The sequence below is a fragment of the Moschus berezovskii genome, chromosome 6 (genome assembly GCF_049115385.1).
Source record: "Moschus berezovskii isolate FMDL1 chromosome 6, NW_MosBer_1.0, whole genome shotgun sequence".
In the NCBI taxonomy this organism is placed as follows: Eukaryota; Metazoa; Chordata; class Mammalia; order Artiodactyla; family Moschidae; genus Moschus; species Moschus berezovskii.
Window position 1 is genome coordinate 22,953,668 of NC_142465.1, and position 13,854 is coordinate 22,967,521.

Consider the following 13,854-nt stretch of genomic DNA (forward strand, 5'->3'; position numbering starts at 1 on the left):
CAAAGCTGCCCAGAGCAGATAATAAATACAATCATTCTGATCTAATCCAGAAACCTCCGGCTTCGATCGCTCTGGGCTGAGAGGTTCTCTTGCGGTGGGAAGGAAACCCACTCTGGCCAACATGTGACTGTTGCTAATCTTTTTCTAATCTTCATGTCAGACATGATCTTTTCATGAGTGAGGTTTTGAGGGTATTGTTTTATTTCTGAAGATGGCTTGTGAAAGGAGGTCTTTTCTAGCCCTTGGAAAGAGAAATACTCAGCAAAAACTGGTCAGTGTGCTGTGTTCCTCTTCATCCTCAACGTCTGAGCTCTTTCTGTAAATATTTGTTGATCTGTAATTGGCCAACAAATATTTATTAAACCATGAGAATATTTGCTGTGCCAGGCACAGTGAGACAGAGAAGAAGGGGAGGGTGTGGATTTCACTCTCAAGGAATTTGTAACCAGCTCAGGCACAGGAGACCTACTCCCACCCCACCCCACCCCCAAGTGATAACTGGCCAATAGAACAAAACAAAAATCTCTCTCCTCAAGTGACAGCATGCAAGAGTGCCTCCTGCCCCAGAGATTTGTCATGAAGCTCAAGTATAGCAATGCGTAGGAAGCGCCTAAGAGGAACGCGTGTTTGTTTAACAAATTAATTTTTCCCTCCCCCAGAAGAAAATCTAGGAAAGAAAAAAATGTCAAAGACAAGGCAACAGAGTGTCACAAAGAGGAGGTCATCAACATCAAATGCTGCTGAGATGTTCTGACAAAAAGGAAGTCACAACTGACCCTTTGGAGAACTGTGTTTGGAGTGTGATGAAGATCAAAGTCAGTTCATTGCAAGCAGTTAGGAAATGAAGGCATATCTCAAAAGTGTAGCCACCGGGCATAAACAACACCTTTGAGAGATTTGGGTGGGAAAAGGAGGAGAGGAAACCATAGTATCTAGTGATGGGCGTTCTGTTTCTTTTTACAACACAGAGTTCTGTTCAAAAGATTTCACCACGAAAGGGGAAAAATTTTTTTAAATTCTAAAATCTCCCACAGCCCTAATATGAAGCCAGCAAGACAACCCCATGGCCTTGTGCCTCCAAGGAACTCAAAGGTATGTAGAATCATTTTCTTTTTCTTTTTTCCTTTTTGATCAAAAGATTCTAAAATAAACATAAGATAGCTTTTCCAAAATTTTTTCCAAAAAATAAATAACCTTGTTTCTTTCATTAGCATTCTACACAGCAAAGCAAAAGAAGATAGAGGTTGGGAATTCCCCGGTGTTCTACTGGTTAGGACTCCATGAGCTTTCACTGCCAAGGACACCGGTTCGGTCTCTAGTTGGGGACCTACAAATTGTGCAACCAAAAAAAAAGATGATAGAGGTTAAATAAATTTAACTTTAAGAAAGTTAGAGAAATTTTGTCTAGGATCTTGTATCTCTGTTAAAGTTATTAAGAGTTAGTTTATACTTTGTAACAAACATTGACATATTATATTGGCTTTTTATATTGCTCATATCACTGAGTAAATCTTATAGGAAATATAAGGATGTTCATAGCAAGCCTTTTGCCCTCTGGAGACTTCGATTCAACAAAGACAACAGAAAATGTATAAGTAACTCATGTAATGAAGGACACTGTGACCAGTTTAATAAAGGGCTAAAGATATTTGGAGGAGAAAGGAGAAAAAAGTGAAAGTTGGACAGGGAGAGCTGAGTTTTCTTGGAAGAAAGATGGATTTAAGTCGAATTTTAAAGAAAGTAGAGGAATCTGAGAGCAGATTTGACAGGGACAAAGAAGAAGGAGGAGGAGGAGTGCAATTCCAGGCAGGACGAAGGAATGAACAAAACCAAAGATAGATATAAACAAAAGACCATACATAACAGCCTAAAGAGACAGGCAAAATATCCACCGCACCAGAATGGACCTGACTAAACTCAAGCCTCTAGATGGAAGATCCATACCTCCAGGTCCAATTTATTATTTTGTTATTACTCATGGTATTATTTCCTAACCTCAATCTTTCAGCTCTAGGGTCTATATTTTTCCCATTGTACTCCTACAGCAGAAAGAGGAAATAACTCATCCAGCAGTGGGGATTTCTTAGTAGGGTTTTGAAAAGAGATGCTGAGGGTGGCTGACTCTGCCAAAATGTTTCCTTTTTCTCTTGCTGTTTGTCAGATATTACTGTTGAGCAACCCTGGTGAGTGTCATCAACATGCAATCTCAACTGATTTATCTTCCTTCACTCACTCAAACTCAGCCCTTTGCTCTTTTTTTTTTTTTCCCCTAGCTCATTTAGAGTTTCACAACCTCTTACCTTTAACTGCTGAGTAAGTGCAAAACATTTGTGTGTCTGGCATCAGATGTGACAGTCTCCAAGAAAAAGGATTCACGGTCACAGAGATAGCCAAGGCTACCTACTATGCCTTAATGTTTTGCTTTGCTATTATTTCATTTTAAATGCTCATTTGTACTTTTCTCTCAGAGTCAGTTTCCAAATAACAAATGTCCATGGCTGTCTTTTCCTCCGTGCCCCTTCCTTTTGAAATGTGCACGACTGAAGAAACCTTATGAGTGCCACAGAGCTCCTACTGTCAGCTTCTGCTGAGACCCGTGAAACAATTCCACACCCATAAACCACTGATGTGAGTACAGGCAATGGAATGTTTGGGGCTCATGGACTCCTAAAATGGAATTTCAGTCACACAGATAGAGGAAATTAACTTCATTTGTAGGTAAAAAGCTTATACAAGCATCCTTGAGGTAGGGATACCATGGTTACTGGCTCTCCCCTAGCTAACACAGGACTGGAGTCTTTATAATCTATCCCCAAGTCAACCTGACTTTCCCTGGATGAGCCGAGAAAATTTTGTTTCCTCCTGTCCCAGTTTCTCTCCTCTACCTCCATCTCAGGAGGTAGAAGAAAGAGAAAGAAAAAGGGTTTGGATTTTGACGGAGGTTTCTGGAGCGGAACTGTAGATCTAATTGTTAAACAAATATATATGCTCTGAGCCTAATGAAAGAGATGACTGTGCTTACAATGGCTAAATAAAACAGGTAAGAAAAAGGAGGTGGTGTGTTAATACATTCAACAGTCCATAGCTTCTATTGACCCTGCCACTCCACACCTGTGCCTGGAATCCTAAACTTAGGGGGAAACAAGCATTTTTAAAGCTTTCAGTTAAACTAGGAAGGACCATAAATGAAGCATGAAAAAGTTTCTAAGGGCCTGCCTCCTATCCCTGAATACAGGCTGTATTCAACCTATCTTTTAAAATAAATATTTAATATAAATATCTTCTCCTGCCCACAAATCCCCAAAGGGTCAAATCCTGGGAAGTCACTTGTTGTCTCTGTCAACATACAAAGGAAGCACCTGCTGTAAGATGTTTCCTGCTCGAGGCCATCCTTGCTTCCACGTTTGCTGTTGTATCTGCAAAGCCTTAGCACCTGGAGCTTAGTAGGAATTCACCAACTATTTGTTGACTATCGAATGAATTAACAAATCCAAAGCTCTCGTTGGTGGTAACTGTCCTTTTAACTGCCTACTGCTGCCGCTGTTTAGTCATTAAGTTGCGTCCCAGCCTTTGTGACCCCATGGACTGTAGCCCGCCAGGCTCCTCTGTCCATGGGATTTCCCAGGCAAGAATATTGGAGTGGGTTGCCAGTTCCTTATCCAATGGAACCCTCTGGACCCAGGGATCAAACCCACATCTCCTGCTTAGCAGGCTTCTCCTGCTTGACAGGAGGATTCTTTACCACTGCGCCACCACACAGAAACTTTTAACCTTGCCACAAACCAGGCTTGTCATAATGACCAGTCTCTGTACTCTGAATCTCTGCCATTTGCTTCCTCTTAGGCTCCCATGTATTTTGAACCTTTGGAGTTTTAGCCTGGATTTGGCCCACAGGCACCAAGCAGACCAGCAACTTTACAGTTGTCTTGGAATAAGAATTACAAAGACTTCAACATTTCACTACCTGGCTTATCTTGGCTCTTGCAGTCCTAAATTCCAGAGCTACATTGACAGAAATCCATACATAGCACAATGAGGTAAATGAGTGAAAATGTGAAGGGTTACTAAATGTCACAGCATGTCTCCAAACATCTCCCAGTGTCCTCTGCCCTTAGAGCATGCTTCTAGCAAGTTGCATACTATAGAACTGATATATCACTTTCAAGATTTTGTTATAAAAGACTGCTGATTTCTCTCTCTTTCTATTAAATCACCTGCTCGGGGGGAATCCAGCTTCATGTGGACCAGCTCAATGAAGAAGCCCATGTTGCAAAGAACTAAGGCGTCCAAATCAAAAACCACTGAAGAATACTAAGAAGCTCAGTCTGCCAGCAACCCCCTGGGTGAGCTTGGAAGTAGATTCTGTAGATGACTGTGGTCCTGGTCAATAGCTTGACTGCAATCTTTATAGGAGACCTTGAGCTCAAATCACCCAGCTACGGCAGCCAGATCTCTGACCCACAGTGTATATGTTTACTGTTTTAAGCTCCCAGGTTTTGAGGTTATCTGTTACATAGAACAGATTACTAATACATTGAATGTGGGTCAGTGAACACTTTCTTGGTTTCTTTGTTTTTTGACCACACCGTGTGGCATGTAGGATCCTAGTTCCCTGACCAGGGATCAAACCTGCACCCATTGCAGTGGAAGCCTGGAGTCTTAACTGCTGCACTGCCAGCAAAGAACCAATGAATACTATCTTAAGAGGCAGACAGAAGACATTTGGGAATGTGTAGGCCATACAGTGCTGCCCTTGTAGCCCAAAAGGAGTCAGAGGCAATATATAAATGAATGCATAGCACTATGGCTTCCCAGGTGGCACAGCTGGTCAAGAATCCACCTGCCAATGCAGGAGACACAAGAGATGTGTGTTTGATCCCTGTGTCAGGAAGATCTGCTAGAGAAAGGAATGGCAACCCACTCTAGTACCCTGGTCTGGAAAATCCCATGGATAGAGGAGCCCCATGGGCTACAATTCATGGGGTAGCAAAGAATCAGACATGACTGAGCTACTCTGATACTCTATCCAATACAGCACTATACTCCTATTAAAAGCAATCAGCCAGCTAGTAGGCTCTAATGTGCCAACCCCTGCAAAAAATCAATGGATTTTCAATCTTTCTGATTTCAAATATCTCATCATCCTGTAGCTACCCTATCAAGAAACAAGCATGGCCAGTCTAGATCAGAGTTTCTTCTGTGGTGTAAAGGGAATACCCTTCCCCATTATTACTTTTTTAATTACTTTTTTTTTTTTTTTAATGAGGTTGGTGCTTTGGGGAAAGGAAAGTAAGATGTAGGGAAAGTCCCTTCTGGAGTTGAGAAGAAAGAAATATCCCGATCCTTTTGTCCAAGGAAAATTTATCCAAGAAGAATAAATTTGTCCAAGGAAGAATAAAGGGAGGCACTGTGAGATTAGATGACCCAATTCCACAACCGTTATCCAAACGCTGTACATCCGTTCCATTCTGTCGCTCAGTCGTGTCCGACTCTTTGCGACCCCGTGGACTGTAGCCTAACCAGGCTTCTCCGTCCATGGGATTCTCAAGGCAAGAATACTGGAGTGGGTACCGTTTCCTTCTCCAGGGGATCTTCCCGACCCAGGGATCGAAACCGGGTCTCCCGCGTTGGAGGCAGACGCATTAACCTCTGAGCCACCAGGGAATGCTCTACATAGAGATGGGGAAAAATACATCCAGATAAGGACAAGAATCCCAAGAACTTCAGAACTGGTCGCCCAACTGCCGAGGTTTCAAAGCCTCTGAAAGAAACTTTGAGCCATTTGGACCGAAATGGCCCAAGACTGATGGCACAACACTGGTTAAAGGAGCCTGAAATATGGTTTATAGCCTCCCATGTATGGAGCACAGTTTACAGAACATACAAAAGTTCTCACGTGGGCCCCAAAAGTTGCAGAACTGCTAAGAAGATCACTTGGTCAGCAGAGTCCAGGGCTGATTAAGGATGAGATCTCAATGACTGGAGGCAATGGCAGTGTCTAGGGTAGGCAGCAAGGGAAGAAACTATATTTTTACTTCTTTTTCCTCTCTGAAAAGGACTCTCTCTGAATCTGATTTTTCTGTCCCCCAAACCACCATTCTCCTAGGGAATGCCCAAAGTTTGGGAGGGCCAGCAACAACACCAGCACATTTAGCAGAGGCCAACAAGCAAAGATTAGTGGGGACTAATCCATAATGAAAGGCTTCTCCTGGGAAAGCCACCTGTCCCCCATTCCCAAGAAGATACATGAGCCCCCTTCTACTCCACTGGCCTAGAGTCACCTTGACAAGAACAGAGAAAAGAAAAGGAAATCTGGGAGAGCAATGATTTACCCAAAAGAGAGTAAGCTACCTCAACATGCAACTGTTTTTAAATCAGAAGGAGTTGAGATACTTGTACTTAAAAAGGTTACATTATTTTCTCCCCATCCAAAGAGATAAGCTGTTCATGAGAAAGTTCGTCTCAGCTATTAGATGACTTTTCTATTGCTACCATAACAAATTAAAATGAACATGTTGTGACTTAAAACCACACAAACTTGTTACCTTATATTTCTGAGGGTCAGAAATTCATCATGGCTCTCACTGGGCTAAAATCAAGGTGTTAGAGGCTATTTCTTTTCTGGAGACTCTGATGAAGAATCTCTTTCCTTTCTTTTTCCAGCTTCTAGAAATGGCTTGCATTCTTTGTCTCCTGGCTCCCTTTTCCCATCTTCAAAGCCAGCAATCTAGCATCTCCTTGACCATGTGTCCATTACCACTTCCCATCCAACCTGGAAATGTTCTCCACTTTCATGAATTCATATGATTAAACTGGACCCACCTACCATGTAAGGTAACATATGCAAAGATTCTAGTCAACCATGATAATATTTACTATTAAGAATAACACTTGCTATAAATTGTGTGTACTCTAAATGCCTTAATAATACTATTATTATAAACATTAATGTGTATATTGCTTGACTTTTGTGCTTTTTTTTTTTGCTAGAGTACTTGTTTTTTGTATTGGGGGCTTTTTGTTTGTTTTTTTAGTTTTCAAGAAATTATTGTCTAAATTTGAATCCTTATAATAAGGATTATTATTCTTTTTTAAGTCATCTCTTATTACTAGAATTTTCAGAAAAGGTGTTAAATGATCAACTGTAATTCAAAGAAAACACATCCATGTTGCCTATTATTCAGTTCAGATCAGTTCAGTCCAGTCACTCAGTCGTGTCCGACTTTCTGCGACCCCATGAATCACAGCACGCCAGGCCTCCCTGTCCATCACCAACTCCCGGAGTTCACTCAAACTCATGTCCACAGAGTTGGTGATGCCATCCAGCCATCTCATTCTCTGTCGTCCCCTTCTCCTCCCGCCCCCAACCTTTCCCAGCATCAGAGTCTTTTCCAGTGAGTCAACTCGTCGCATGAGGTGGCCAAAGTATTGCAGTTTCAGCTTTAGCATCAGTAAGTTTTTCAATATAGGATTTCCCAGAAGTTAGATCACTGCACAAAACAAGGTTCCAGATACACCGAAAGAAGCAATATATCTGGCATTGAGCATGTCTAGGAATTATTTTGCAGAAATTTAATGTTTGGGGTTTAGGATAGTTGTGGTTATCACTGATGTCATATATATTGATAGAGCTGCACTTTTTTGAGATCTTACAGCCACTGAAAATAATCCCACTTTATAAAATATTCAGCTTATGTTTTATGCCTTTTGGGGAACTAAATAGATACTTTTGAGTCTTCTTCCAAAGCCCTCTTTCCAGACAACCTTTCATCCATTCTACAGAAACTATTAATTCTATAGAAACTTCCCTCAGAAGGAGTTCAGTTCATTTCAGTTCAGTCGCTTAGTCATGTCCGACTCTTTGCGACCCCATGAATCACAGCACGCCAGGACTCCCTGTCCATCACCAACTCCCGGAGTTCACTCAAACTCACGTCCATCGAGTCGGTGATGCCATCCAGCCATCTCATTCTCTGTCATCCCCTTCTCCTTGATCTCCTTTAGAATGGACTAGTTGGATCTCCTTGCAGTCCAAGGGACTCTCAAGAGTCTTCTCCAGCACCACAGTTCAAAAGCATCAATTCTTCGGCGATCAGCTTTCTTCACAGTCCAACTCTCACATCCATACATGACCATTGGCAAAACCATAACCTTGACTAGACGGACCTTTGTTGGCAAAGTAAGGTCTCTGCTTTTGAATATGCCATCTAGGCTGGTCATCACTTTCCTTCCAAGGAGTAAGCGTCTTTTAATTTCCTGGCTGCAATCAGCATCTGCAGTGATTTTGGAGCCCAAAAAAATAAAGTCTGACACTGTTTCCACTGTTTCCCCATCTATTTCCCATGAAGCGATGGGACAAGATGCCATGATCTTTGTTTTCTGAATGTTGAGCTTCAAGCCAACCTTTTCACTCTCCTCTTTCACTTTCATCAAGAGGCTTTTGAGTTCCTCTTCACTTTCTGCCATAAGGATGGTGTCATCTGCATATCTGAGGTTATTGATATTTCTCCCAGCAATCTTGATTCCAGCTTGTGCTTCTTCCAGCCCAGCGTTCCTCATGATGTACTCTGCATAGAAGTTAAATAAGCAGGGTGACAATATACAACCTTGACGTACTCCTTTTCCTATTTGGAACCAGTCTGTTGCTCCATGTCCAGTTCTAACTGTTGCTTCCTGACCTGCATACAGGTTTCTCAAGAGGCAGGTCAGGTGGTCTGGTATTCCCATCTCTTTCAGAAGGAGGGAAAGGACTAAAACATTACACTTTTTAATTCTCATTTATATTTCCACAACTTTTCATCTTCTCTTCTGTCTGGTCACCTGAAGACATAGAGAAAACAACACAGTCCGATCATCTGACAAAACTAGCCACCTACAGTGAATGAATATGTGGACTTTTAGCCTATATAAAATACCTTCAAGTAGGTAAACTAAACATGGGCACAATAAAAGAGGAAGATTATAAATGAGCATATAAAATGTAAAACTAAATGTTGTGGAAATGTCAAGGAAGGAGACACGGTCCACCTGGGAAGAAACAGGAAAGTTTAATACAAGGATGTCGCACTGGACCGAGCCATAACCAGTCAGGAGATGGTGATGATTGAGAAGAAGGGTATACTAGTCATTAGGATCAGCTATATAATTCTCAATTTTACAGAGAATCAGAAACAACACACCAGCCTTATTTGTAGCAAAGTTAGCAGATACAGATTGTAATGATCACGTGTAGTAGGAAGAGCACAAGGTTCGGACATAAAAAGACAAGGGAAATTGAGGAGTGAAGTCCAGTCACCACGTGGGCACTTACAATTTTATTACCTTAGAGATACCACTTAACCTTCTGGAGCTTCACTTTAACACTTCATAAACATTCAAAGCAAGAAAAATAAGTTGGCAGCATTGTTTGTATTTGTAAGCAAGAAGCTTAGCTCCTGAGAGAACATCTCACATTTGAAATGAAATGTTAATTATTTTATTATTATAAAGTTTCTCCACGGCAAAGATACCACAGATGTAAGACATAAGTACTTCCTTATATTTAGATAAATTTCCTCTTCTAAGATTACTCTGCATTTAACTTCTAAATTCTCTTTCTAAAATTAACTCTGGGATCTGGAGTCTAGAATAATAGAAATCTCACATCACACTTTTCCAGGAGCAAGCTACTGAAAAACTGCTAAATATAGAAAATACAAAGAGGAGGGATGTGGAAAATCATGGACATATAGGAAACTGCGGCTATAAAATTTCAATGTCACATTGAAAATGCCAAATGCCGGAATTTCCTATAAAGCTTAATTTTATTTATTTCATGGAGAGATATTTTGTAAAGCTGGATTTTAGAAATTCCTCATATTCTGGCCAACTATCTCCAATTATGCTGGAACTTCAGTATCTGTCCCCACACTGGAGATGTATCATTATCTAAACAATCATTTCCATTTCACAGAAATCCCAGCACTGTTTTTCTAACAATTGAGCCATAACAGTGCTGTTCCCATGGTTACAAAGAGTTCTAATTTCAGTTCCTCAATATGCATTTTATCATGTAAGATTGTACAATGCTTCAGAATAGACCACTTTTAGTTCCACATGCTTTGTCTGTTATTTTTCTCCAAGTTTCTCACACCCAATCCCCTTTTAAGCTTCCTGTTTTGCTCATTTTTTGACTAGATAAAGCTTATGTAGCCAACTATAGAGTGATCATGTTTCTAGCCAATAAATTCAAAGCAATGGAGCAAAGTTCAGGGACAGGAATTGGGCAAAGATTAGAAAACTCTTGTTTCTCATCGCTGCCACTGCCCTAGATTTTAGCACCATAATTATGACGGTTAGGAAAAGAGCAACATAAATCCCTAACCAGTGTCCTGAGTGATTCTTTGATTCCAAGCAGATTTTATCTGCTTGAATTTCTCAACAGCAAAAGAATTTGGTGCTCAGAGCTCTGAAAAGTCCTTTCCCTGGAGATTGGCATCTTGCACAAGAGTCCATAGAATGTTCTTCAGAGGTCCTCATCAAGTGCCTGAAATTCTGTGTGGGGATAGGGGGTGGGGTTTTGGGGGGTGATGCATGCCCATATCACTTCCCTTGGCTGAAGGAATTCACTTTAACGAGGAAAAGATCCGTAGCCTTCATCAGATTCTCAGAAACATATGTACAGCAAAGATGTTTAAAGAGCACCTCTCTTGGACGAGATCTCTGTTTTAGGAAAGAGCTCTGAGGGGACAAGTTGTTAATAAAAATAGTTGTGGCAAAATAATCTTCAGTCACTGTGAGGGTTTTAAAATTCGGCATAAAATTTTTGGAAAACCAATATGGAAATGTGTACCAGGACCCATAAAGATGCTGTTCCTCTTGGATTCAGTTATTGAGCTGCGAGGAATACATTTTCTAGGGAAAAAAAATCAAGAACGGCCAAAAAAGTAAGTAAATGTTTATTTTGATATTATGAACGACAGGAAAAAATTAGAATCCAACATTAGAGACTGAGTTAATAATGTGACATCAACACAATGATACATTATCAAGCCATAACTACAGTTATCCTATAGGAAAATGTAAAATATTTATGATGAAACATTAAATGAAATCAGAAAGAACTTTATAATATGGATAAAATTATGACAAAATATATACAATTTTCAAGTTAGTTGTACTAAAGTAATGGAATTTTGAGTAATTTTGTTATTTTAAAGTCCTCCCAGATTTTAATATCCTATTAATTAAATGTTGAATTAAAAATAAAACAGAGACATGTTTAAACATGGCAATTTGGACATATATCTTGATTTTCATTCCTTTCCCACACTTGACTAAAAAGACTGAAAATATGAAAAAAGATTAATCTACAAGGAAAATGAAAACAGAAGGAAATGACAGCATCAAAATTTTGGAATCTATAAAGCCAACAAATGAGGATATCTAACTTATCAAAAAGGGGAAAAAGTAAACATACACCAACAACGTAGTAAGATCAGGGATAAGGTTATTTACATCAGAGAGCTCTGGAATGTTTCAAAATTGAAGACATCATTGACCTCTAAAAGAGATGTGATATCCTTTACATCTAAAAGAATGTGCCTGAAACAGGTTCATACTTGTAAGCAATTCTGGGATCAAAAGCCAGAAGCAATTAGACCCACTCCTTGCCCAGATTCAAGGACTTTGCATGTGTCACAGCGGTAAAGCATCTGCCTGCCAATGCAGGAGACTTGGGTTCAATCCTTGGGTTGGAAAGATCCCCTGGAGAAGGAAATGGCAACCCATTCCAGTATTCTTGCCTGGAAAATTCCATGGACAGAGGAGTCTGGCAGGCTACAGTCCATCAGGCTGCAAAGAGTTGGACACAGCCGAGCACACATGCATCTTGCCCAGATTCACCTCTTCCAACATACCCGGCCAGAGAAATTTCTCTTCCTCACCCAACAAGGAAAAAAAAAAGCTTCCCACCCCTGCCATCCTGAAACAGGGGGTCCTCATATCCTGAACACTGAAGGCAAAAATGATGCACTGAAAATAAAACATTTAAGTCACAATAGACATACGAAATAATGAGATCCCTCCCTTTTTCCTCACTCAGCTCCCAGAATGCACTGAACGTCAGCCTCGACCCCTGGGAGGAAATCTGAAGATCACCAGTCAGTGAGAAAAGACCTACAGATACTGATGGCTGTGGATGCCCCAGGGAAACAACCTAATGCAATTATGCTGGAGTAAAGTCCTTAGGAGCTCACAGTCATTCAGTGCATCAAATTTAAGTATGAGGGGGTGTCCAGAGGACAGAAGACATTTGAGGAAAACCTTGAGTGAGAGGGATGATGACTAAAACAGCAGCCAAAGACCCTGGGAGGGCTGAGACAGGGTGGAAACAGGAAAACTCTTCTCCAAGTGAATTGCTTTCTCCAGAGAGCTGGGAGAGGATAATCCAGCTGCGGGGCAAAATCCAAGATGTTACTTTTAATGGGACATGAAGAATACAAGAAATAGTCTTTGAAATTAAAAATGTTATATCAGAAATTTAAATGTGATAGAAAGATTGGAGAGTAAACTGGAGATTGCAATCTGCAAGTAAAACAAAAGTCAAAGAGTTAGAAAACAGGAAAAACCAAATAGAATGTCCAACATTTAACCCACAGAAGCTCTAGATAAAAAGAGTAGAAAAAACAAACAGCAAGATATTATGTAAGAAATAATCTAAGAAAAGTTTCCAAGAACTGAACTTGAAAGTGCCTACCAGATTCTTAATATAATGAATGGAGAAAAATACACATCAAGGTGTAAGATCATGAACTTTCAAAATACCAAAAATGAAAATATCTTAGATCTTCTCAGATCATTTAAAAAAAAAAGTAGATCAGAAGCCAGGAATCAAAATTATGTCATACTTAATTTCCCAGTGGCAATCCTGGTGGTAAAGTAATGCTTTGAAAATTCTGAGAAAAAATGGCACCCAATATTACAATCTATATCCAGACAAATTATCCATCAAGAGTGGGAATAGACTAAAAATATTTCAGACATGAAAAGTCTCAAAAAAAAAAAAAAATGTGTTCCTGGGACTTCCCTGGTGGTTCAGTGGTTGAAAATCGACTTCCAATGCAGGGAACTGGGATCTCCTATGTTACACAGAAACTAAGCATATTACATTACTTTGCCAACAAAGGTCCATCTAGTCAAGGCTATGGTTTTCCCAGTAGTCATGTATGGATGTGAGAGTTGGACTATAAAGAAAGCTGAGCGCCGAAGAATTGATGCTTTTGAACTGTGGTGTTGGAGAAGACTCTTGAGAGTCTCTTGGACTGCAAGGAGATCCAACCAGTCCATTCTAAAGGAGATCAATCCTGGGTGTTCATTGGAAGGACTGATGCTAAAGCTGAAACTCCAATACTTTGGTCACCTCATGCGACGAGTTGACTCACTGGAAAAGACTCTGATGCTGGGAGGGATTGGGGGCGGGAGGAGACGGGGACGACAGAGAATGAGATGACTCGATGGCATCACTGACTCGATGGACACGAGTTTGGGTAAACTCCCAGAGTTGGTGATGGAGAGGGAGGCCTGGAGTGCTGCAGTCCATGGGGTCGCAAAGAGTCGGACACAATGGAGTGACTGAACTGAACTGAAGCCCATGCATTGCAACTACTGACCCCCCACACCAAATCGGAAGATCCCACGAGCCACAGTGAAGGTCCTGTGTGCCACGAAGAACACCTGTTGCAGCCGAAAATAAGTAAATAAATATTTTTTAATGTTCTCCCACGATCCTTTCCTCTGGAACTAGTAGAGAAGGGTAAACCAGAAAGAGGAACCAGGAAATAGTCTTTAACACAGGACAAAGTTAAAGGGAATTTC

At 40.6% G+C, this 13,854-nt stretch overlaps 1 long non-coding RNA gene across 3 annotated transcripts; it reads left to right on the forward strand.

Moving 5' to 3' along the window:
- The first annotated feature begins 614 nt into the window (after positions 1-614).
- Positions 615-7,054, forward strand: LOC129536995 (uncharacterized). Of its 3 annotated transcripts, XR_016037556.1 has the most exons (4): positions 615-1,092; positions 2,547-2,628; positions 4,234-4,343; positions 6,664-7,054. It is a non-coding gene; the product is annotated as an uncharacterized LOC129536995 (long non-coding RNA). The 3 variants fall into 3 exon arrangements; XR_008681905.2 differs by lacking the exon at positions 2,547-2,628; XR_016037557.1 differs by lacking the exons at positions 615-1,092; positions 2,547-2,628 and adding an exon at positions 3,848-4,037.
- Positions 7,055-13,854: the final 6,800 nt, after the last annotated feature.